Genomic DNA, 25,383 nt, shown 5'->3' on the forward strand with positions numbered 1-25,383 from the left:
GCAGCAAAGCATTTGTGAAGCCACAACACGCACAACCTTGAAGCAGATGGGCTACAACAGCAGAAGACCCCACCGGGTACCACTCATCTCCACTACAAATAGGAAAAAGAGGCTACAATTTGCAAGAGCTCACCAAAATTGGACAGTTGAAGACTGGAAAAATGTTGCCTGGTCTGATGAGTCTTGATTTCTGTTGAGACATTCAGATGGTAGAGTCAGAATTTGGCGTAAACAGAATGAGAACATGGATAATAATAGTAATAATAAGTTTTATTTATATAGCGCCTTTCCAGAGCTCAAGGACGCTTTACAATAGACAAGCAACAATAAAGGCAGAGGACAAAGACAGCAGACAAAACAACAGCAGGTAGATAACAGTGAAGGTACAGAAAATGAGAAGGTTAGGTAGATGGGACAGCACCCAGCGGAAAGAAAAAAAAAAAACAGTACAACTTAAGAGTTATAACATTCAGCAAATAAGTGAGTTTTGAGCATGGATTTGAATTCAGAGATAGTGTTAACAGAACAGAGTGATCGGGGTAGAGAGTTCCATATTTTGGGTGCTACAACACTGAATGATCTGCCCCCCATCGAAACAAGGCGATGCCAAGGGACGACGAGAAGGCTAGAGTCAGAGGATCGTAGAGAGCGAGTCGGTGCGTAGGGGTGATGCAGATTACAGAGATAGGAGGGAGCCATCATGCCTTGTTACCACTGTGCAGGCTGGTGGTGGTGGTGGTGTAATGGTGTGGGGGATGTTTTCTTGGCACACTTTAGGCCCCTTAGTGCCAATTGGGCATCGTTTAAATGCCACGGCCTACCTGAGCATTGTTTCTGACCATGTCCATCCCTTTATGGCCACCATGTACCCATCCTCTGATGGCTACTTCCAGCAGGATAATGCACCATGTCACAAAGCTCGAATCATTTCAAATTGGTTTCTTGAACATGACAATGAGTTCACTGTACTAAAATGGCCCCCAGTGTCACCAGATCTCAACCCAATAGAGCATCTTTGGGATGTGGTGGAACGGGAGCTTCGTGCCCAGGATGTGCATCCCACAAATCTCCATCAACTGCAAGATGCTATCCTATCAATATGGGCCAACATTTCTAAAGAATGCTTTCAGCACCTTGTTGAATCAATGCCACATAGAATTAAGGCAGTTGTGAAGGTGAAAGGGGGTCAAACACAGTATTAGTATGGTGTTCCTAATAATCCTTTAGGTGAGTGTAGGTCTCCTTTAAGTTAAAATTTGTGAGGTTAAATTTTAGGTGAATTTATATAGTTTCCTTTTATTTATTTTACATTGACTACTTAACTCAACCAACTTCACCATAATCACTTTCATATTTTATAGATTTTAACTTTAGTAAAGTGTTTGTTCATTTATACTCTGATACTCATGTGATCCTGTAGAAGATTCTGTGTCACAGAGAAATTAATAGATTTTAAAACTGTTAGTACACTCTTAAATACTGTTTTGTATTAACAAACAATATAAATGCACCAAAGTGAGGCTGAGCATGACCTTGGCAGAGTCTCAAGATGCAGCCATACGAACAGCTCCTCCCAGACTGGCAACTGGGAGAAAGTTGACCCCAGCTGATGCTGTAAAGCAAGCACAATCCGCACTCAGACATGGAGACATAGTAGGACAGGTGCTACAAGGAAGAGGTGGGCTTGGACTAGGGTGAAGTCGACCTGCATGGCAAAAGGCAACACCTGCAGAGAGGAGAAAGATGGTAGTTTCAGAGGTCCGGCACCAATAGGAAGCAGAGAGATGCGCAAAGGCAGTGTCACAAGCCAAGCAGGGCCAGTAGACTAACTGGGAAAACCTGGAGCACCATAAGCTCACTTGGAAAGATCTTTGGGAGATGGAAGGAAGCCAAATCAGCTTCATCATCAGGGCCACCTACGATGTTCTTCCGACACCCAAGAATCTTAACCAGTGGTTTGGAGATGATCCAGCATGCCCTCTCTGCCAAACCCCAGCAACTCTCAGGCACATCCTCACTGGCTGCAAAATCAGTCTGTCCCAAGTCCTACGACAACTGGCATTCATTCTGGAAGGAAGGCGATCTTCCATTAATGCCCTCCCTCACCCAACATCCACTATCCCCTTTGTGAGAGCAGGGCAGGGCCCAGTGAAACCAGCTGCAAGAGTGGATAGCACCCTCTTGGATGCTGCACGGGACTGGAAAATGCAAGTGGATCTAGATCAGCAACTCAAGTTTCCACCAGAGAATTTAAACACCAAGCTCAGGCCGGATCTTGTATTGTGGTCAACTTCACAGAAGTCCCTGTTCATCGTGGAACTAACTGTACCATGGGAGGCTGCAGTGGGAGAAGCGTATGAAGCTGAAGTACACCGATATAGCTCTTGAGGCAAAACAACAAGGCTGGCGTACACAGGTACTTCCGGTAGAAGTTTGATGTAGAGGATTTGTGGCCACATCTATAGCCAGGCTCCTGAAGGGGATGGGAGTTCGGGGACAGGCCTTCAGGAAAGCCATAAAATCACTGTTGAAGGCAGCAGAGCGAAGAAGCTGGTGGATCTGGATAAAGAGAAAGGACCCCAACTGGACTGCAAAGAATAAAAGCAGAAGGGGGCTCATCTGGGATGCCAGGTGTTGCTGTTGAGTCCTCCAGAGGTGTCGTGGGTCAACACTCATAAATCTTCCTCTGAAGCATCAGCCTCTCATCACCAGTTTCCTGTAACTTTTAAGATTCTTTTCTAATGATAAATATATATAAATATATCATGTCATATAATATAATGTCATATAATAATCAGAAAAGAGCAAATGAAATTCTTGTTTCCAAACCTATGCTTACGAAACAATTTCCTGGTGAAACAGACCTGTCAACTTTGTGCAAACACTTGCAAAGCTACAAAGATGCATTTCCAGAGCTACATAAATTGTATGCAACTGCACTTGTCATTGTGGTGTCAGCCTGGGAAGGGCAGGTATGACCGTCACAGAGTCACATGGGAGCCCCCAGCATGAGGCAACGCCAGGAGGATTGTAGAGCGAAGGGGGCGGGGCCGGGCTGGAATGACACACTGATGGGGCACGTGAGAGATAAAGGCGGCCGGGAATGACAGTTAGAGAGAGTGAGAATTATGGGCAGCTGCCCTGCATGTACCGGCAAGTGAGCTGGTTCTCTCTCTCCTCTCACCTATTTTTTTTAGTTGTTGTTGTTTTCCCCCTCGTGTCTCCTCACAGGACGAGGAAGGCGGCGATGACCAGTCGGCAGGGAAAGCCCCTCCCCAGGACGTCATGCCGGGGGCTCCCCAGCCTAAGGCAACACCAGGAGGAGTGTAGACCAGAGGGGGGCCAGGCCAGGCTGGAATGAAGAACGCCCAGTCCCCAATCAGCCTGATGGGGCATCCAAGGGATAAAGGCGGCCGGTGACGATAGTTTGAGAGAGAGAGAGAATTACGGGCAGCTGTCCTGTATGTGTTTGTGTCTTTTTATTTAATTAAATATTCTTTATATTGTTGAGAGATCTTCAGTATGACTTATCTCATGTGATTTCAGGTAATCTGACCGTGTAAAACTCTTTCCACAGTGTGAGCACTTGTAAAGTTTCTCTATAGTATGGATTTGCTCATGTGTTTTTAGGTGTTCTGACTGAGTGAAACTTTCCATAGTGTGAGCCCTTGTAAGGTTTCTCTGCAGTATGAATTCTTTCATATGTTTTCAGGATTTCTGACTAAATGAAACTCTTTCCACAGTGTGAGCACTTCTATGGCTTCTCTCAAGTATGAGTTCTTGAATGTGTTTTCAGGATATCTTAAGGCACTTTTCCGCTGTTCATTTTCAGGACATCTGACTGTGAGAAACTCTTTCCATAGTAAGAACCGTTGTATGGTTTCTCTCCAGAATGAGATCTCTCATTTGTTTTCAGGAAATCTGACTGTATGAAACTCTTTCCACAGTGTGAGCACTTGTGAAGTTTCTCTCCAGTATGTGTTTCAAGGTTTGAACCTGCCGACACAGTTAGCGAACTTTCATTGAAAACCCTAAATACACTACAGCTGTCACCTCCTCCTCTATGTCGGTGCATTAGTTTTAATTATGTTCATTTATTAGCCAAAATATAGGTAAATATGTTAATGAGGAAAAAAGTTTGAGTAACAACGCACATATGCAATGTACTGATCATGCAATTTTGTTATTGAAACACACCATTTTTCAAATTTAAATATTTTTTTAGACAATATCATTTTATAAGGTTAGAATAGAAACATTTTCCTTGTAAAGGGAAATCAAATAATGCCCCTTAATGAAAAAGTTGATTTCTGATGACCAAGTTAATTGGTCTTGGAAAATATCTCTTAAGCGAATGGTCGTACAGATGTAGGTACATTTGCACCAGCTTGCTAATAACTCTGCACATCAACATGTTCATGTCGACTGATTTTGACTCACCGAACAACATAAAAGGTTGTTCCTAAAGTTCACCCCAGTGAGCAGTTACAAACCATCGTAATGAACACAAAAACACCTTTTTGGCCAGAATTTGTTCTAAATTATGTCCCACCCGTTCATTATTTCATTTCGAAGGAAGTATATCGAGGGCTTTAGGGGGGAATTCCCTCCCCATTTTCAGAAATGAATTTCAGGCCCTGAGTGGTAAAGTTTCTCTCCAGTATGAATTCTCTCATGTGATTTCAGGGTTTGTGACTGTGTGAAACTCTTTTCACAGTGTGAGCACTTGTATGGTTTCTCTCCAGTATGAATTATCTTGTGTGTTTTCAGGTTTGCTGACTGAGTGAAACTCTTTTCACAGTGTGAGCACTTGTATGGTTTCTCTCCAGTATGAATTCTCTCGTGTGTTTTCAGTTGATGTGAACGAGTGAAACTCTTTTCACAGTGTGAGCACTTGTATGGTGTCTCTCCTGTAGGAATTCTCTCGTGTCTTTTCAGGATTTCTGACTGAGTGAAACTCTTGTCACAGTGTGAGCACTTGTAAGGTTTTTCTCCAGTATGAATTATTTGGTGCTTTTTCAAGTTGCCGGCTGTGATAAAGAACTTCCCACATTCAAAGCACATATGAGCCGCCACACTGGTATGTATTTTCTGGTGCTCTTTAAAATAGGACAGGTGTGCAAAACTCTTTCCACAAAAAGAACAATTAAAAGGCTTCTCATTTGTGTGAGTTTTCAGATGTGTTTTTAGGTACTGTGTCAGAGCGAATGTTTTACCACACTTATCACATTTAAATGACTTTTCTCCAGAGTGATAAAAGAGATGATTCCTGAGATTGGTTGAATATGCAAAACCTTTTCCACACTGATGGCACGTGTAAGGTTTCTCTCCAACATGAACTCTCATGTGTTTATTAAGTTTGCTTTTACATGTGAAACATGTTCCACACTGAGAGCAGGTGAAAGATTTCTTGGCTGTTTTTTGAGGATTTTTGGGTGAGAAATTGTCTTCCGTCTTTGAGCCACTTAAATATTTTTCTCCAGTTATGAAACCATGCTGTTGTTCCTCCACTTCCTTCAGCTCTTCACATTCTTCTCTTAATTCCATCAGCTCTACAATAAACACAATTAGTTTTAATTAGTTAAAAAAAAAAAACGTACACCTTAATTTTGCAGAACAAAATTATTTTGTAAGGTGTCATTTAAGGTCAGATAAGTTTGCAATGAAATAACCCAATCTTCTGTGGTAAAAAAGAATGCATCTACTCGGGTGTCTTGCATCACACAAATATCTTTATTCGCCAGCCCAGCACACCGCTAGGTGACGTAGTTTAGTGACAGCAAGTAAAGTTGATCTTTCACTGTTTCACCAGACTCACACACTTCAGTCGTCTACAATTTTAGTTTGTCTTTTTTTGTTTAAAACGTCATTTGTATTTAAGGTTAGATAAACAGGGAGTTTTGATTCTGATTGCATAAGTTCATGCTTTGATGACAGGTGTCAGACATCCGGTGTGGCCAAATCATTTTCCACATTTACACGCAGTAATTTTCACTCACATTTGCTTGCACACTAGAGACCTGTTTTTACATTGTTGCATGAAGTTTTTTCAGCAAATGAGCTCAACCTTGCTAACAGTGTCAAATTTTATACATAAAAGCACCTTGAGCTGACCTCGCAATTGCACAGATAATTACCCCGCAATGCTTGATGTCGGCCGGCAATGCCATACCTGCAATGATGCGCAATTCCAGGCACAGAACCGAACAATGTTCTTGCTTGCCATGATGCCACGAGGGGGGAGTTTTAATTTTATGCAGTTCTATAATATCTAGCATACCCATCTCAATTGGTGAGCCATTTATTCAATATGTATATGATTAATGTAACGTGTTTAATATAAGGGAGTTATTTTACAAAGATAATTGTGTTTTATATATATATATATATATATATATACACATATTTTCAAAATACCTTGTGTGAATGTTATCTATGCGTTAGAGAGGGGGTACGCAAAAGTATGTTGAATGTTTGGAGGGGTACGCTATTGTAAAAAGTTTGTGAACCATTGCTCTACTTCACTGCTGTGTCACTTACTGACAAAGCAGCATATACCACCACCTACTCTATAGTGTTCAATTAATATTTAGGGATCTCATCTAAGCTGTGTGGCACTGAAATTAGATTGAGAGGAAATGTATTGTAGTTTAAGGGCGTTTCACACCTTGCTCGTTTGGTGCCTTTGATTATCCATGCAGAATAATTGAAACGACATGATTTCAATCTTAATTCTGGAATTCCACAAAGTCATAAATGGAAAGACATTGGTCTTAGTCTAACATCTGGCCAATAAAACTAACAAAGAGACTTGTCTAGATCCCATATGACTTGAAAACTTCTCTGCAAAGAGGCCCTAAATTCAAAGATCGAAGCAATAATAAAAGACAGAACACACTTTTGGAGTTCCCGAGAGACTCGGGACACACAAGATTCTGTCCTCCGATATAAACCAGTTTGCTACACTTAGGCTCATCAGATTGCATTATATTGTGATCATTGTTCAGCAAACAGCATCTTAAAAGGACATTCCTTAATCCAGAAATATCTCACAAAAGTCACAGTACTTCGCTGAATCAATCCTATAAAATATACAAGACCGCATGGACCCACACACAATGCCTAGTCTTGCTTGGTAATTCTGAAAATGGCTTTGAACTGTGGTAACTTGTATAACTGACAAATTAATGATTATAGCCTGATGTACCTCTTTAAAATGTGTGTAATGTTTCATCCATGTTGTATAACCAATGAATTAACCAGTATGGTTTTGTAACCAGGGATGTTCATGTTTTGTTAACTACACGTATAATATTCATGAACAATATGTCATGTTTAGTATTTAAGCGTTCGCTGGCATATACAGAGAAAGCTGATCACAACGAATATCGTGTCTCTTATACCATTCTCAAGATATAAATGTTCATGATTAAATATGCACTATTTTTGAGTGGGAGATTTGAAAGGACCATAAATCAACTGTCAGAAAAGACAGCCCAGTTGACCATGTGACTCTGAAAAGTCACTTCTGATTGGCGCAAGACACCTTTGGGGATGCGGCCAATTTCAGTTCAAATGTTTCCAAACAGGAAGAACACGCTTCCCCTCATCTCTCTCGTCATCTCTCCTGCTCTGTGGACTGCTCTGACTTCGTTCTGACTCTTCCCTCGTGGTCTTCTCGAGATCTCGTTGGAACCAGGTCCATGCCATGTGAGGTCCAAGGAAGCTCGTGACTCGACATCCCGAGAAAGCTCATCACTCTCTACGGTTCACACACTCATGAGAAGGCCTCAATTCAAAGCCAAATCTCATCATTCATACAGACAATAACTTCGATCTTACAGAGGTCCAAAACATCGATGGAACAAACTTTCGACCAAGAACCAAGCAACACAAAGAACGCCAGGAAATACCACTACACACAAATACATCTCCAATATTGTGCTCAAAGTGCTGGTGTATTAGTTAGATAATTTGGGTAATCCGATAGCAAATCGATGTAGATTAAAGAAGGGTAAATGGTTCTCAAGGCTGTCAACAGACTCCATAAAGTTCATTTTCAATGTATTGATCATTTATTTCACATTCTGTCACTCTTCTCACCAACCTGTCTCATGTATATATGTGTTAGATTAGATGTATGTTTAGAATAGCAAAAAAGGTTGTCTATATTCAAAGATGAATGACTGTGGTATATTTTGATGAATAAGCTCATCCCTGTTTCTAAAAGATTTAGCTTCAAAGCTGTACCTAAATACATGTGATATTATTTTCAATAAGCCATGAGAATAATATCACTCCAATAAGTTAATTAACCATAATTAAATTATTAAAGCTAATTCCTTACAGTAGAAATTGTGAGTATTGTGAGAATTTGTTGATACGTTGCATTACGATTTTAATGGTGGAGAATTTATTCAGACAAATAATCTAGTTATTTTACATTGTTATCTAATTTATAATGGTTGTCGAACACGACTAATTCCATTACCTAATAATTTACAATAAGGACAGTTTAATTTAGTCAAATACCCTTACATAAAATTGTGTGAGAATGAGGGCACTTTCAACTGTTGCATTTTCTCCCTTGGTTCGGTTTGTTTAGGCATATATGAACACGGCAATCGCGTTCGGATATGCACCAAAACATCGGTCTGAGACCACCTGAATGAGGTGGTCTCGGACCGATTGCAAACTAACTTTGCAAGAGAGGTTCAGCTTGTGGTGAGAATGCAATCTGATCCAACGGATCCATGAACATACCTGATGGATCTTTGGAGAAGACATTTGTAGGTTAGCACCTCACAGTAATTCATCATCAAATCACATAAATAACCTAGATAGTTGCATGTTTAAACTAGGATATGATTTATGATTCCTGAGGTAATTTTAGTATGATTGCTTCTCTCATATAGCGGCAAAACACAGATAGGACGACGTCAGAAAATTTGACAGATTAAAAAATATAATAATTACGTGGCTTCTCTCTGTTTTCAATGCAGAAGTAATGAAAAAGCAAAAAATGATGGACAAAAATAACCATGCCACAAATTTTAAATTGCATTTAATTCCTGTGTCGGATAAAGTGTATTTACTCTGTCTGGAACGTGCATTCTGCACAATGCAATGCGGTGATGTTTTGCATGAGCTTGACATAAACAACACATGAACATGTGTTACGGTTGACAACATTCTTACCTGTATATCAATGAATGCGCTAAATCCCAGAACAGTACACAAACATCCTGACCAATAAGGGGACAGTTTGCTTACATATGACTTTTATTGACACAGTTTTGGTCCATTTTGAAATGTTGCCTTGTGAATGCGAACTGAAGAAAATACAAATGTATCATTGTGACAATTTTAGCTCCTGTTTTGTAACAAACCAAATGAGCAAAATGTCTGAAAACGCCCTATAAAAGTTATATATGCATAATATTTTTTCTGTTATTTTTGTATACATTTTGAAAGGGATGTGAAAACTTCTAAAACAAAAGGGGAGTGCAAACTTCTGCACTTAACTGTATAAGCTATGTAGTTTATGAAAATGTATATTTTATATTGATTTTTGTTTTCATGATTTAACCACATTTTTAGCTTTTTTTGATCAACAAATTCTGTGTAGCCTATTCTATCCATATGATGTCATATTTCACGTGTAATTATGAAATGACTTGTCAAGGCAGGTACATATTTTAACACAAAATTCACAACATTTAAGTGCTTGTACTGCATAAAAATTGCTGATTTACCTCAGTGCTCATGAGGAAATGAACATTAACTGTGACAGTAAAACACGCCAAGCACATGATGTCATTGCCATGGTAACCAGATACTTTTCAGATTATTTACTGAAAATGAGAACGTGTCATCAAATCAATAAGCAACGCGACAAAATTGCTTCTATTCTCTGCAAACAATAGCAGAGACAATAGCAAGAAATTGCATGAAAACAATCAGTGAGCCTAGAACCAGGACATAAAAAAATATACTTACAAATAAATACAAATGTCACAAATAATGTAAAACACATTGAACAAATACCAACCTGAGTGCATAAAATTTCAGCTCTTCTTCTTGTGTTTTCTGGTGGTTAACAAAACAACTTCTGGTGAATTTCAGCCACTTGCTGGACAGGACTGTTTAAAGTACCTACAGTTGAAGTTTACATACACTTAGGTTGAAGTAATTCAAACAATTTTTTTTTTTACCATTCCACATATTTTCTATTAGCAAATAATTGTTTTGGCAAGTCATTTAGGACATCTACTTTGTGCATGACATGAGTCATTTTTCACAATTCCAGTGGGTCAGAAGTTACATACACCAAGTTAAATGTGCCTTTAAGCAGATTGGAAAATTCCAGAAAATTATGTGAAGCTTTTAGACAATTAGCTTCTGATAGGAGGTCTAATGATTTGGAGATGTACCTGTGGAGGTGCGTGCGCTGCTGAGGACCCGAGACTCCGCCTTCAGAGCAGGTGACAAGGTGGCCCTAAGAACAGCAAGGCCCAAACTGTCCTGGGCCATCAGAGAGGCAAAGCGCGCACACGCCCAGAGAATCCACAGTCACTTCCAGGACAGTGGCGACACGCAGCGCATGTAGCAGGGCATCCAGGCCATCACCAACTACAGAACAACATCAATTGCCTGTGACAAAGGTGTCTCCCTTCCAGATGTGCTGAACGACTTCTACGCTCAGTTTGAGGTGCAGAACAACGTGGTGCCGTGGAAGACCATCCCTTTTCCCAACGACCAAGTGCTCTGTCTTACCACGGCTGATGTCAGGAAAACTCTACATAGAGTCCTGGCAGAGTGCTCAGAGGTGGAGGTTCCATCATGGTCTTGAGTGGTGTGCCACAGCATCATTGGACTGAGCTTGTTATCATTGTAGGCAATCTCAATGCTGTGTGTTACAGAAAATATCCTCCTCTCTCATGAGGAACCCTACCAGCAGGCTCATCCTGACATATCCCTCCAGCATGACAATGCCACCAGCCATACTGCTCGTTCTGTGCATGATTTCCTGCAAGACAGGAGTGTCAGTGTTCAGCCATGGCCAGCAAAAAGCCGGGATCTCAATCAAATTGAGCTCGTCTGGGACTTGTTAGATCTGAGGATGATGTCTAGGACCATTCTCCCCAGAAATGTCCTGGATGTTGCAAGTGCCTTGTTGGAAGAGTGATGTAACACCTTACAGCAAGAACTGGCAAATCTGGTGCAGTCCATGAGGAGGAGATGCACTGCAGTACTTAATGCAGCTGGTGGCCACACCAGATACTGACTGTATTTTATGTTCATACAAATATTTACATGTTAAGTTTCCTGAAAATAAAAGCAGCTGAAAGTGAGAGGACATTTCTTTTTTGCTGAGTTTAGAATCACTTAATTACAAACTTTTACTTTTTCAATTTCTGAGGGTTTATTAAATACTCGATACTGTTAAAGCACAGTTTTTCTTAATTTTGACTTTTGTTCTATTGTTTTTATTTGTTCTGTTGCTTGTAATTTCTTTCTTCTTTATTACTGATTGTTTACTTGAATTATTAGGCTACTTGAGAACAATGTTTACTTAACAAAATAGTTGGTATTCGTTTCCGTTGCATTTCATGGAGATTGCGCTTCCACCAGCTAAAATACTCTGAAATTAGTTGTATCTACTCTGCATCTATTATCGCATCTCTGACAGTAATGGTATTTAAAATATTCTCTTCTCTAGAGATTATTTTTTCAAGCTAACTAATAGCGATGTTCACGGATAGTCGACATTCGGTTAACCGTTTGACAACACTAATGGAATACCAAAACATTTTGTTATTCTACACATGCCTCTGCACTGTTTTTCAACAGTTGAATTCTGAAGTTTACATACACCTTAGCCAAATACATTTAAACTCACAATTCCTGACATTTAATCATAGAAAACATTCCCTGTCTTGGGTCAGTTAGGATCACTATTTTATTTTAATATGTGAAATGTCAGAATAATAGTAGAGAGAATGATTTATTTCAGCTTTTATTTTTTTCATCACATTCCCAGTGGGTCAGACATTTACATACACTTTGTTAGTATTTGGTGGGATTGCCATTAGTCAAGTCGAGTGGTTTTTATTGTCGTTCAGCAATATACAGTTGGTACAGTACACAGTGAAATGAGACAACGTTCCTCCACTCTGGACATGTGCAAAAATCTCAGCTGTCCTCACTATCCTCTGTAGGGCTTTGGGAGATGTGCTTTTCTCAGCCTTCAAAGAAAGTAGAGATGCTGCTGGGCTTTCTTGGTAACAGAGCTGGTGTTGAGGGACCAGGTGAGGTTCTCCGCCAGGTGAACACCAAGGAATTTGGTGCTCTTGACGATCTCCACAGAGGAGCCGTCGATGTTCAGCGGAGAGCGGTCACTCTTTGCTCTCCTAAAGTCAACAACCATCTCTTTTGTTTTCCACATTCAGAGACAGGTTGTTGGCTCTACACCAGTCTGTTAGCCGCTGCACCTCCTCTCTGAATGCTGTTCTTGCTGATGAGACCCACCACGGTCGTTTCATCGGCAAACTTGATTATGTGGTTCGAGCTGGGCATTGCTGCGCAGTCGTGAGTCTGCAGAGTGAACAGCAGTGGACTGAGCACACAGCCCTGGGGGGCCCCTGTGCTCAGTGTGGTGGTGGAGGAGATGTATTCCTGATCCGGACTGACTGAGGTCTCCCAGTCAGGAAGTCCAGGATCCAGTTGCAGAGGGAGTTGTCCAGGCCCAGCAGGTTCAGCTTTCTAATCAGGTGCTGAGGAATTATTGTGTTGAATGTTGAGCTGAAGTCTATGAACAGCATTCAAGATAGGGTTATTTCATTGCATATTTATCTGACCTTAAATGACACCACCTTATTTCTATACTAGAGGGCACACAAAATATTTTTTCCAGTCAGACATGTTGCTAAAATGTTGACCCTTCTTGAGCTCCCTAGACATTTACATTTGGAGAAAATATTTGCATATTGTGTTCCCTTCAATTATATTCAAAATATTCTATAGTTGGTTTTAAAAAAAGTCTTTATCTTTAGAAAACTTGAAGGAACCCTGTATGAATAAACCAAACAAAAATCACAAATATATACTGGACATTTGTCGTGTTCTGCAATTAAAGGTGTAAAACATTTAACTAATTAAAACTTATTGTGTTTATTGTAGAGCTGATGGAAGTGAGAGAAGAATGTGAAGAGCTGAAGGAAGTGGAGGAGGAACAGCATGATTTCATAACTGGAGAAAAATATTTAAGTGGCTCAAAGACAGAAGACAATTTCTCACCCAAAAAGCCTCAAAGAAAAGCCAAGAAATCTTTCACCTGCTCTCAGTGTGGAACATGTTTCACATGTGAAAGCGAGCTTAATAAACACATGAGAGTTCATACTGGAGAGAAACCTTACACGTGCCATCAGTGTGGAAAAAGTTTTGCATGTGCAACCAATCTCAAGATTCATCTCTTTTGTCACACTGAAGAAAAGCCATTTGAATGTGATCAGTGTGATAAAACATTTGTTCTGGCACAGTACTTAAAACAACATCTGAAAACTCACACAAATGAGAAGCCTTACAAGTGTTCATTTTGTGGAAAGAGTTTTGCACAACTGTTCTATTTTAAAGAGCACCAGAAAATACATACTGGTGTGGCAGCTCATATGTGCTTTGAATGTGGGAAGTTCTTTATTACAGCCGGCCACTTGAAAAAGCACCAAATAATTCATACTGGAGAGAAACCATACAAGTGCTCACACTGTGGAAAGAGTTTCACTCGGTCAGAACACCTGAAAACATACGAGATAATTCATACTGGAGAGAAACCTTACAAGTGCTCACACTGTGAAAAGAGTTTTACTCGGTCAAAAAAACGGAAATCACATGAGAGAATTCATACTGGAGAGAAACCATACAAGTGCTCACACTGTGAAAAGAGTTTCACTCAGTCACAACACCTGAAAACACACAAGAGAATTCATACTGGAGAGAAGCCTTACAAGTGCTCACACTGTGAAAAGAGTTTCACTCAGTCACAACACCTGAAAACACACAAGAGAATTCATACTGGAGAGAAACCTTACCACTCAGGGTCTGAAATTCATGTCTGAAAATGGGAAGGGAATTCTCCTCTAAAGCCCTCGATATACTTCCTTCGAAATGAAATAATGAACGGGTGGGACATAATTTAGAACAAATTCTGGCCAAATAGGTGTTTTTGTGTTCGTTACGATGGTTTGTAACTGCTCACTGGGGTGAACTTTTAGGAACAACCTTTTATGTTGTTCAGTGAGTCAAAATCAGTCGACATGAACATGTTGATGTGCAGAGTTATTAGCAAGCTGGTGCAAATGTACCTACATCTGTACGACCATTCGCTTAAGAGATATTTTCCAAGACCAAGTCACTTTTCTAAATTCCTGTGTTGTCAGAAATCAACTTTTGATTTCCTTTTACAAGGGCAATTTTTTGTATTCTAACCTTATAAAATGATATTGTCATCCTATTATGTTATAATTAAAAAAATATTTAAATTGGAAAAATGGTGTTTCAATAATAACATAATTGCATGATCAGTACATTGCGTATGTGCGTTGTTACTGAAACTTTTTTCCTCATTCACATATTTCCAAATATTTTGGCTAATAAATTATCATAATTATAACTAATGCACCGACATAGAGGAGGAGGTGACAGCTGTAGCGTATTTAGGGGTTTCAATGAAAGTTCGCTAACTGTTTAGGTTAGCAGTGCTATGTTGACAATATGTCATCGGCAGGTTGGGCATGTGTGGTTAGTTGCCCCGGAAGAGTCTCTTTAGGACTTCCCATGATCTTTCATCTCCATAGCAACCAACACCATTGATTTGTGATCTGAGTCAACACTAATGAAAACAGTTTCATCGATGCATATGAACGTCAGCGCTCTCCACTGCACAAATAAACAGTAATCAGTTAAAGGGCCCAGATTCTCACGCTAATATATGTAGCGAATTTGGTATGATAAATGTACACTGCTTGGGTTAAAGTGTTGTGTACATTACCATCATCTGTAAGGGAAACAGTATGTGTGAGCTAGGAATTAAATTAAACAGTCCTATTTCTACATTACTATGTCAGGAAATTTATAATGGAATCAGTTGTGTTAGACAACCGTTATAATTTAGATAAATGACAAATAACTAGATTATTTCTCTGAATAAAAATCTCCACCATTAAATTCATGTTGAGAGTTTAACACAGTCAGATTTCCTGAAAATACATGAGAGAATCCATACTGGTGAGAAACTTCACAAGTGCTGACACTATCACATAGTCAGATTTCATGAAAACAAATTAGAGATCATAAGTCAGTCATTGATATTCAGTTCACAGCAATCCATTTCACAAGAGAATTTGTCAATCAGCTGAAGATTTATTATGAGGGCTTGTTTAAGGACCGTCAATTTACACCTGCGTCAGTCATGCTTGTGTAGCGTCTTGGGTGTTGCATCATAAACATACAATTTTTAGGTCACTGTGCCAAGATAAATATAGTTTAATACTTAGAAAACATCTTGAGATCTCTTAGCCTTACAAATCGGCCAAACGGGAAAATGTAATAGTCTCTGTGATATATAGGTCGACCACTAGCATGTACATAGCTTATAAAAAGTCTACACACCCCTGCTACACAGCAGACCACATGCCCCTGCCCACACTCATGAAGATGGGGCCGGAAGATGATCCAGAAGCCTTCCTGGACCACTTCGGGCATGGCGCCGTGATCTGGGGTTGTCCGCATGCACAGTGGGTGGCTAGGCTCATTCCCTTTTTGTCCGTTAAAGTCCAACTTGCAGCTCAACACCTGCCGGTGGATAGTCTCCTGGTTTACAAAGACCTGAAGAAGACCATCCTGCAATGATTTGGTTGCAGTCCAGAGCAATTTCATTAGCTCTTCTGTACGATGAAGTTAGAGGGGACCGGCCACCCGTTTGCCATCACCCAACGGTCCCGAGATGCCTGCTGGAAGGGGTGCTGGTTGAGGACCGCGACATCGAGGGAGTTGTCGACCGAGTGGTGCTGGTGCAGCTGATCCATCAGCTACAGAAAGGAATGGCAGAGTGGGTCCAGTGCCACCAACCAGCATTGCTGGGGGAAGCTGTCCAACTGATGGTGTACCACAGGGTGGACAAGCCCTCTTACTTTCTCTCCGCTTCCCCTGTGTTTTCCCCAATCTCTTCTCCCTCTCCTTTCACTCTGCTCTCTCCCCACAGCCCATCCCAGTACCACGGAGGCTTGGAATCCCGCTGCTGAAGCCTTCTTCCCGTTCGCAGGGGTGCCCCCCCTTCATTGCCTCACCACTCTCCCCTTCAGATAGATGTGCCCGCCGATGCAGGTGCAGACATAGTGCCTGGGCCAGCCGCTGGAGTTGAGGGGTTCCGGGGCACTTCTGGGATCAATGCCATATGATGGAGCTGGGAACAGTGGTCCAGATCCCGGACACTCCACGGGCTGCCCCATACAGTATACTGATAAGTGTCAAGGAGAGTACTCATCAAACCTTGGTGGATACGGATTGCAACCAGACCACTATCCACCAATGTATGGTTCAACACGAGACATGGGCACAAACAAAAATGTGCGGGTGAAGTGTGTGCATGGGGATATTCACAACTACTCTGTAGTGACCCTCGTTATGAAACTTCGGGAAAAAGGCAGGAGTGTATGCGGCAGTTAGTTCGCGCCTCACCCATCTCCTAATTCTGGGAACTAATTGGCTAGAGTTTGAAAATGTGTTAAAGGGAATATGTGCGGATGGGTTCTGCAAGAAAGCAGACAGATGTGAAATGTGTGATGTTTTTGCAGGGGAGGCTTCATCAACTCCACATCAGGATGACGTGGGGGTGGGGTGGTAGGGGGGGGATCTTCAACCCTCCTGCCATCTGGGGGTTTCCTGAAAGGGATTTCCCTCTAGAGCAGTCGAGAGACGAAACCTCAGGCATCAAGTGAATGAATGAATGAAATCTTTATGAATGAATGAAATCTTTATTTCGAACAATTAAAAATAAATTAATAATAAAATAAATAAATGAAGACAGCAATACGTATGAAATTTCCATACAAATAAATAAACACAAAAACAATAATCAACCTGTTCGAAAAGGGATAGGTAGAAGCCCTAGGCTTATCAAGACCTACCCCCAGTAACTACCCAAACCAATTCACAATCAAAGAAGATAAATCTAACATAACGTTTTACATAATACAAAACAAACCTGCTAAATTACAATAATGCTTTATCTTAGTATTAAGATAATGAAAACAATAAAATCATAAACAAACAAAAAAACATAATCAAACTGCATTTACAATCATAATGAATTATCATTCACCCTCTTCACTTCTGTACTTATCAAAAATAAAACTTTTATACCTTTTTTTAAATTGCAACATATTAACACTTTGTTTGATCAAACTGCTCAGACCATTCCACAAAAGCACCCCACAAATCGAAATACACATGCTTTTGAGTTTTGTCCGAATCCTATGTTGACTCAAATTTAAATCCCTCTCAAGTTATAACCCCCAACCCTATATGTAAATAACTGTTGTATGTTTCCAGGCAGCTGTTTATTTATTGCTTTATAAATTAATTGAGCGGTCTTAAATTTAACGAGATCATTAAACTTTAGAGTGTGCCATTTTAAATATAGTAAATTAGTATGCTCATGATATCCTACCTTATTTACTATCCTAATTGCTCTTTTTGTATTGTGCTTAATGTTTGTAAGGTGGTTTTGTAGGTGTTGCCCCATACTTCAACACAATAATTTAAATAAGGCAACACAAGGGAACAATACAAAATAAAAAGTGATTTTTTACTCAATACATGCCTTGCTTTCCCCATTACTCCAATACTCTGCGCTACTTTTGTTCTAACATATTTGATATGGGGTTTCCAACAAATTTTATGGTCAAGAATCACACCCAAAAATTTATTTTCATACACTCTTTCTATTTTAACATTATCAATCAACTTTTACTTGTATATCGGTTTTACGATTACCAAACAGTATAAATTTGGTTTTATCTAAATTTAACGATAATTTATTTAAGTCAAACCAAATTTTTAACTTTTTAATTTCTGATGTGACCACCTCCAAAAGCTGCTTCAAATTTTCCCCTGAACAAAAAATATTGGTATCATCCGCAAAAATCACAAATTTTAAGAGGTCAGTCACCCTACATATGTCATTTATGTACATAATAAATAATTTTGGACCCAATATTGACCCCTGTGGTACTCCACAGGTGATACCCAAGCACTCCGATCTGTACTCACCCATTTGAACAAATTGAAGTCTGTTACTTATGTAACTTTTCATCCAATCTAATGCAACTCCTCTGATACCATACTTTTCCAGTTTATTGATTAACAAACGATGATCTATTGTATCGAAAGCTTTTTTAAATCAATAAATACTCCCACTGCATACTGTTTGTTATCTATAGCACTGGTAATGTCTTCAATTAACTCCATTAGTGCCATTGATGTAGATCTGTTTGTCCTAAATCCATACTGACTGTCAACCAATAATTCATGCTTCTCAATAAAATTGTCCAATCTAATTACATACAATTTTTCTAATATTTTAGAGAACTGAGAGAGTAAAGACAATGGCCTATAATTCGTGAATTGATTTCTCTCTCCAGATTTATATAGTGGAATGATTTTTGCAATCTTCATTTTGCTTGGGAATACACCTGTTTTTAAAGACAAATTATAAATATGAGTTAACGGTTTAACGATTGCACCAATGACATCCTTAATTAAGACCATATCAATATCATTCACATCTGTTGACTTTTTATTCTTACAATTATTAACAGTTTCAATAATCTCAATTTCCTCCGCTGGTTTCAAAAACATAGAGTTAGGGTTACTATATAAATAATCGACTGCCTTCAGCCTCACTTTCAATCTGAGGACTTTTAATAACATCAGCCAGCTTTGCTCCCACACTTACAAAGAAATTGTTAAACCCATTGACCACATCTTCCATGTTGCTTAATGTCCTCTCTTTTTCTATAAAATGCTGAGGGTATTTTTTATTCATTGGTCCATTCCTTATAACATTATTTAACACTTTCCATATACCCTTAATATAATTTTTATTATCATTTAATATTTTATTATAATAATCTTTCTTACTTCGCCTCATGATACTGGTCAATTTATTTTTATATATTTTATATTTATTCTCAGCTTCTTTAGTTCTGTGTTTTATAATTTCTTTATACAAGGTATTCTTTTTTTTACAAGCATTTTTTAATGCTTTTGTCATCCATGGTCTCTCTATAAATTTGTGCTTTATGGTTAATTGTTTTAAAGGACAGTGTTCATCATATAAAGATTTAAAGGTGGACAGAAATGTTGCGTATGCATTATTGGTATCAGTCTCATTATACAATTTTTTCCAATTATATGCAAGTAATATATTATTTATGTATGAATATTATTTATGAATCAATATGTATTTATTGATTCAACAGTTCTGATTCTCCTGTAACTAACCTCATTAACTTCCTTATACTTCACATAATCACCCATACAAGTCACAAAAACTGGCAAATGATCACTTATGTCATTTAGTAACAAACCACTCTTTAGACTATCGTCCATTCGGTTTGTGAATATGTTGTCTATTAGAGTTGCACAGTGTGATGATATTCTACTTGGTTTAGTTATAAGTGGGAAAAACTCATGCTAAACATTAAATCGATAAATTCATCTGTCAGTTTATGCTTATTGGGATTTAAGAGATCTATATTAAAATCCCCACAAATGAACACTGCTTTTTGATCATTCTTAGTAAATAGACTTTCCATACTGTTCTTGAACATTTCGATATTTGAACCAGGGGCTCTGTATACACAGCTTACAATGACATTTTTCTTTTTACCAAATTAATTTCAACCGTTATTATCTCCATTACATCATCAATGTTAGTTGTCATATTTTTCACAATTTTATATTTTAATCTTCTATCTACATACAATGCCACTCCACCTCCTTTTTTATTCTCTCTATTAACATAATTCAATTCATATCCATTTAACTCATAATCAGCACCCTTCTCGGAAGTAAGCCAGGTCTCAGATATGGCTATCACCTGAAATGGGTTGTTTAAATAACTCAAGTACTCCTTGATGTAAAGAAAATTTGCATATAAGCTTCTGCTATTAAAATGAATCATTGACAATCCAGAATCAGATTTTATGTTCATGTTGAATTGATCATCAGAGTAATAACAACAGTTGTTGTTTATGTTGTTAAGAAAATTATTTTCAGGGTCAATATCATGTTCAAAACCATGTTGATTATGATCAGTGAATTTGAAAGTTTTTAAGTTCCAACCATCCCTCTCATCATTGTCACTCTCATTTCCAGCTGTTGTTAAGTTTAAACAGTCAAGCTCTTCAAAAGAGTCCATAGCAATTATAATTAAAATCAGTCCCACACAATGAAACAAATTACTCCCCTTACTAAATTTCATGATCAAGATTCACAGGTACTTGTCCAGCTCCTCAATGAATCTAACAGACAGTACTCTTGCTTCCTCAGGTGACCCGTTAAGTTTAATGAACACCTTGCAGTTAGTGGTCCAGGTTGACTGGATTTTCCCCTGCTTCCTTAGAAAGCGTGCCTTTCTGGCTATGTCTGCATTTTTTTTCGTCAGGTGTTCGTTCACATAAACATCAGTCCCTCTAAGCTTTTTTCCTTGCCTGAGCAAAGAAATTTAGTTTTTTCTGTTCGTAAATCGAATTATTATTGCAGGTTTGTTGTACTTGTTTTTCCGTTGTAAAGGATGACAAGCCTCAATATCGGTGTTGGATATTGATAAGCCTTTGCTGTGAAAAAAAGCAGTCACCTGTTGCTCCACGGAGTCCATGTCTGCATCGATGAGCTCCCCACTGCCTGTCGTTGTCACCGCCCTAGCGTAAGAACGGGGCCTGGTCTCCAATCTGCTGACAACAATGTCGTTCATGCGGGAATGCTGCTCCATATCGGCCACGCGGCACTCCAGGCTGGCGATCCGCTTGTCCTTCTCCTCATTTTGTTTTTTCAGTTCTTTAATTTCGCTCATCAAATCGATGATCATTTTCTGCTGCTTAGAGACAATCGAGATCTCCTCAGACAGAAAATGAAGCGATTTCTTTATTTCTTCGATCTCCTCGTTCTTCTTTGGCGGCATTTTTTTTTTTTTTTTACTTCCAGCGGTTGTATCGAGTGACCAGGACGCTCAATCAAAAGAGAATATAACCCAGCGTTTAATACTGCAGAGTTCCATCGAGGGAAATGTTATTCCAGGTGGCTCACTATAATCCGATGTCACTTAGGGGAGAGGAAAACACTGAACCGAATAAATGGTGACTGAAATGGTGACTGAGAATATCATTCAGCCTAAAATCTCTTTATGTGTTCCACAGAAATAAATTCATGTCGGTTTGGAACAACAGGACGTAAAAAAATTATGACAGAATTTAAGTTTAGTTCAGCTTCTAGGACTTGATGTTAATATCCCTAATAATCAGCACTTCCTTGTTTTAAATGGGGAGAGGGGTAAAAATGTAATCAGGGTCTTCAGGTGGGCATCCTCCTTCACCGGTGTTTCGCTGATAGGCCCAGGACACCTCCAGAGGACTCAACGGCAACACCTGGCATCCCAGATGAGCCCCATTCTGCTTTTACCCCTCTTTATTGTACTTTGCAGTCCAGTTGGGGTCCTTCCTCTTTATCCAGATCCACCTGCTATTTCGCTCTGCTGCCTTCGATAGTGATTTGAAGGCTTTCCTGAAGGCCTGTCCCCGAGCTCCCACCCCCTTCAGGAGCCTGGCTATAGATGTGGCCACAAATCCTCTACATACAACTTCTACCGGAAGTACCTGTGTACGCCAGCCTTGTTGTTTTGCCTCAAGAGCTATATCGGTGTACTTCAGCTTTTTCCGTTCATACGCTTCTCCCACTGCAGCCTCCCATGGTACAGTTAGTTCCACGATGAACAGGGACTTCTGTGAAGTTGACCACAATACAAGATCCAGCCTGAGCTTGGTGTTTAAAATCTCAGGTGGAAACTTGAGTTGCTGATCTAGACCCACTTGCATTTTCCAGTCCTGTGCGGCATCCAAGAGGGTGCTATCCACTCTTGCAGATGGTTTCACTGGGCCCTGCCCTGCTCTCACAAAGGGGATAGTGGATGTTGGGTGAGGGAGGGCATTAATGGAAGATCGTCTTCCTTCCAGAATGAATCCCAGTTGTCGTAGGATTTGGTTATGCCTCCAGGTATAACGGCCTTGGGACAGACTGATTTTGCAGCCAGTGAGGATGTGCCTGAGAGTTGCTGGGGTTTGGCAGAGAGGGCATGCTGGATCATCTCCAAACCACTGGTTAAGATTCTTGGGTGTCGGAAGAACATCGTAGGTGGCCCTGATGATGAGGCTGATTTGGCTTCCTTCCATCTCCCAAAGATCTTTCCAAGTGAGCTTATGGTGCTCCAGGTTTTCCCAGTTAGTCTACTGGCCCTGCTTGACTTGTGACACTGCCTTTGCTTCCTGTTGGTGCCAGACCTCCACAACTACCATTTTTCTCCTCTCCGCAGGTGTTGCCTTGTGCCATGCAGGTCGACTTAGGTCATCCCTAGTCCAAGCCCACCTCTTCCTTGTTGCACCTGTCCTACTATGTCTCCATGTCTGAGTGTGGATTGTGCTTGCTTTACAGCATCAGCTGGGGTCAACTTCCTCCCAGTTGCCAGTCTGGGAGGAGCTGTTCATATGGCTGCATCTTGAGACTCTGCCAGGGTCATGCTCAGCCTCACTTTGGTGCATTTATATTGTTTGTTAATACAAAACAGTATTTAAGAGTGTACTAACAGTTTTAAAATCTATTAATTTCTCTGTGACACAGAATCTTCTACAGGATCACGTGAGTATCAGAGTATAAATGAACAAACACTTTACTAAAGTTAAAAACTATAAAATATGAAAGTGATTTATTGTTATGTTTGTCGAGTGAAGTAGTCAACGTAAAATAAATAAAAGGAAACGATATAAATTCACCTAAAATTTAACCTCACAAATTTTAACTTTTAGGAGACCTATTATGCCCCTTTTTACAACATTTAATATAAGTCTCAGGTGTTTCCAGAATGTGTCTGTGAAGTCAGTGTCTGAGACATTATGACTCTTGCATAAGACCAGTAACAAAACAAACTACATCAGATGATAATGAGCTTCTTTTACAGTCATTAAAATAACAAAGAGATAAAAACAACATGCACAGAATATATACATCAAAACAAATACAAATATCATAAATTAAGTTAAACAAGTTGAGCCACATGCTGAACTGAGCACTCAAACTTTCAGATCTTCTTCTTCTTGTTGTTCTTGTTGTTTTTTATTGGTGGTTCACATTCTTATATTGTGCTTTATCTACTGTGAGTAATGGATCAGATACTTTCCTACTATATAAATTACATCGATGATGAAAAGAAATTCAAATTACATTAATCTTTTTCTGTGAGACAGCACAAAAAAGAAAGAAAAGATGACTGAAACAGGCAAATTACTAGCAATAATTACACAGTGTTTGTCTTTTTTTATATATATTTAAAAATGCATCTTTTAAAACCAATGAGCATTTTGGCAATCATGTGTCAAATTGTCCATTGCTGCCAAAGGTGAGCTGCAGGTTCACCACTACCGGTGAAGAGCTGCAAACATCTGCATCTTGTTTGCTAGAACTAGATTTTATTTAGGGTCGTTCAGGCTTTCAAGAAACAGGAAAATTTCACGACTTTAAATAATTTAACGTGTAGGACGTTTGAGTTGAAGGGATGTGCATGCAGATATAAAATCGGTGATTAAATGAGCAATGTTTACTCACTAAAATGAGGTGATTTCCTATTAAATCAATGTTTGGATATAGCAATATAGCAGCACAGTGGCTTCACTGTTATGACATCATCAGTAATCCAGTTCTATAATATAAATGGACAATAACTATATTATAAATTGGACATATTGACTGAGGAATGTTGTTGTGATGACATCACAATCAGCTCAGTTTGTGGCCTTCCCACTTCAAAACTGGTTCTGGCACCGGTGGCTGATTGTCTCAGAAGCGGAGGCAACTGAGTTTCATCACCCGGATTGAAGCGTGTAATTGTGCCACTATGAAGTATTAAAGAGCATTGGGAAGTGGGCATGTTAAATAAAAAATATCCTTATTTAGTTGTATATTTAATCACTTGTTGACTTATTTTTTTATTGAGATAACATCTTTGTTTTATTATTAAATAAATACTATCAGTTTATTTTGCTGTAAAAATAAAGGTATTGGAAATGTTAGTCCTGCCCCTTTAAGAGTTAGTTTCCTTCGGGATGTTCAACTCCTCTCTCAGTCGCTTTTCAACTATTTCGACGCATCAACACTCCAGTCCAGCAGGAGGCGGAAATTCACCAGAAGTTGCAGAAAACACAAGAAGAAGAAGAAGACCTGAGATCCACAACACCGTTTGAGCGCTAAAATCGGTACGTGTTTTGTGTGTTTTACATTGACAGATTTAGATTTTTCTGTGCATGTTGTTTTTATCTCTTTGGTGTTTTAATGACTTTAAAAGAAGCTCATTATCGTCTGATGTAGTTTGTTTTGTTACGGTGAGAAAAACAACAAAACAGTTGAGAACCAGTAGGTTATTTACACTTTCTGTCTGTCTGTGGCTAAACTCAAGCACTTTAAATTAAGATTCTCGTGTTGGCAGATATACATTTTCATTTTGATATGAATTTAATCTGCCCGTTTGATCCTATTATTAAATAAAGTCCGCTGGAAATGTCAGAGTTTTTTGCTCTTTAATGTGTTTTAATAACCGCATCATTCTTTCCTAACAGTGAGGAGCAATCTCACTGTAACAATAACCCGAAACTGTCATTTAAACATACTTGTGTTAAAGATTTATACCTGTAAAATGGTGTCTAATTAACATTTGAACATGTACATTTTTATTTGTTTTGCTGGTCGGCGCTGCACTGTCTATTGTCCTGTTCATTGTCAGAAATTTGTTGTACTGTCCCGTACTTTTTGCACATGTTTGCACGTGCACTTTATATATATAAAAAACCTATATAGGTATTTTATTTCGTTGTGTTGTCTCATGTGGTCCTGTGTTGTTTTTATGTAGCACCATGGTCGTGGAGGAACGTTGTCTCGTTTTGCTGTGTACTGTACTAACTGTATATGGTTGAAACGACAATAAAAACCACTTGACTTGACTTGACTATTATGTTTTTGAATATAATGTGTTTTTGAACATTAAAGCATGTAAACATATTC

The 25,383-nt window shown here is 39.2% G+C and overlaps 2 protein-coding genes across 3 annotated transcripts in view; one reads left to right on the plus strand and one right to left on the minus strand.

The window, feature by feature from the left end:
- Nucleotides 1-25,383, minus strand: part of LOC127625016 (zinc finger protein 501-like) — a 617,707-nt gene that overhangs the window by 449,742 nt on the left and 142,582 nt on the right. The gene's annotated exons all lie outside the window — the stretch shown is intronic.
- The window catches only part of LOC127624953 (zinc finger protein 665-like), a 158,031-nt gene that overhangs the window by 107,362 nt on the left and 25,286 nt on the right, over nt 1-25,383 (plus strand). The window lies entirely within an intron of this gene.

Source organism: Xyrauchen texanus, chromosome 31 (assembly GCF_025860055.1).
Source record: "Xyrauchen texanus isolate HMW12.3.18 chromosome 31, RBS_HiC_50CHRs, whole genome shotgun sequence".
NCBI lineage: Eukaryota > Metazoa > Chordata > Actinopteri > Cypriniformes > Catostomidae > Xyrauchen > Xyrauchen texanus.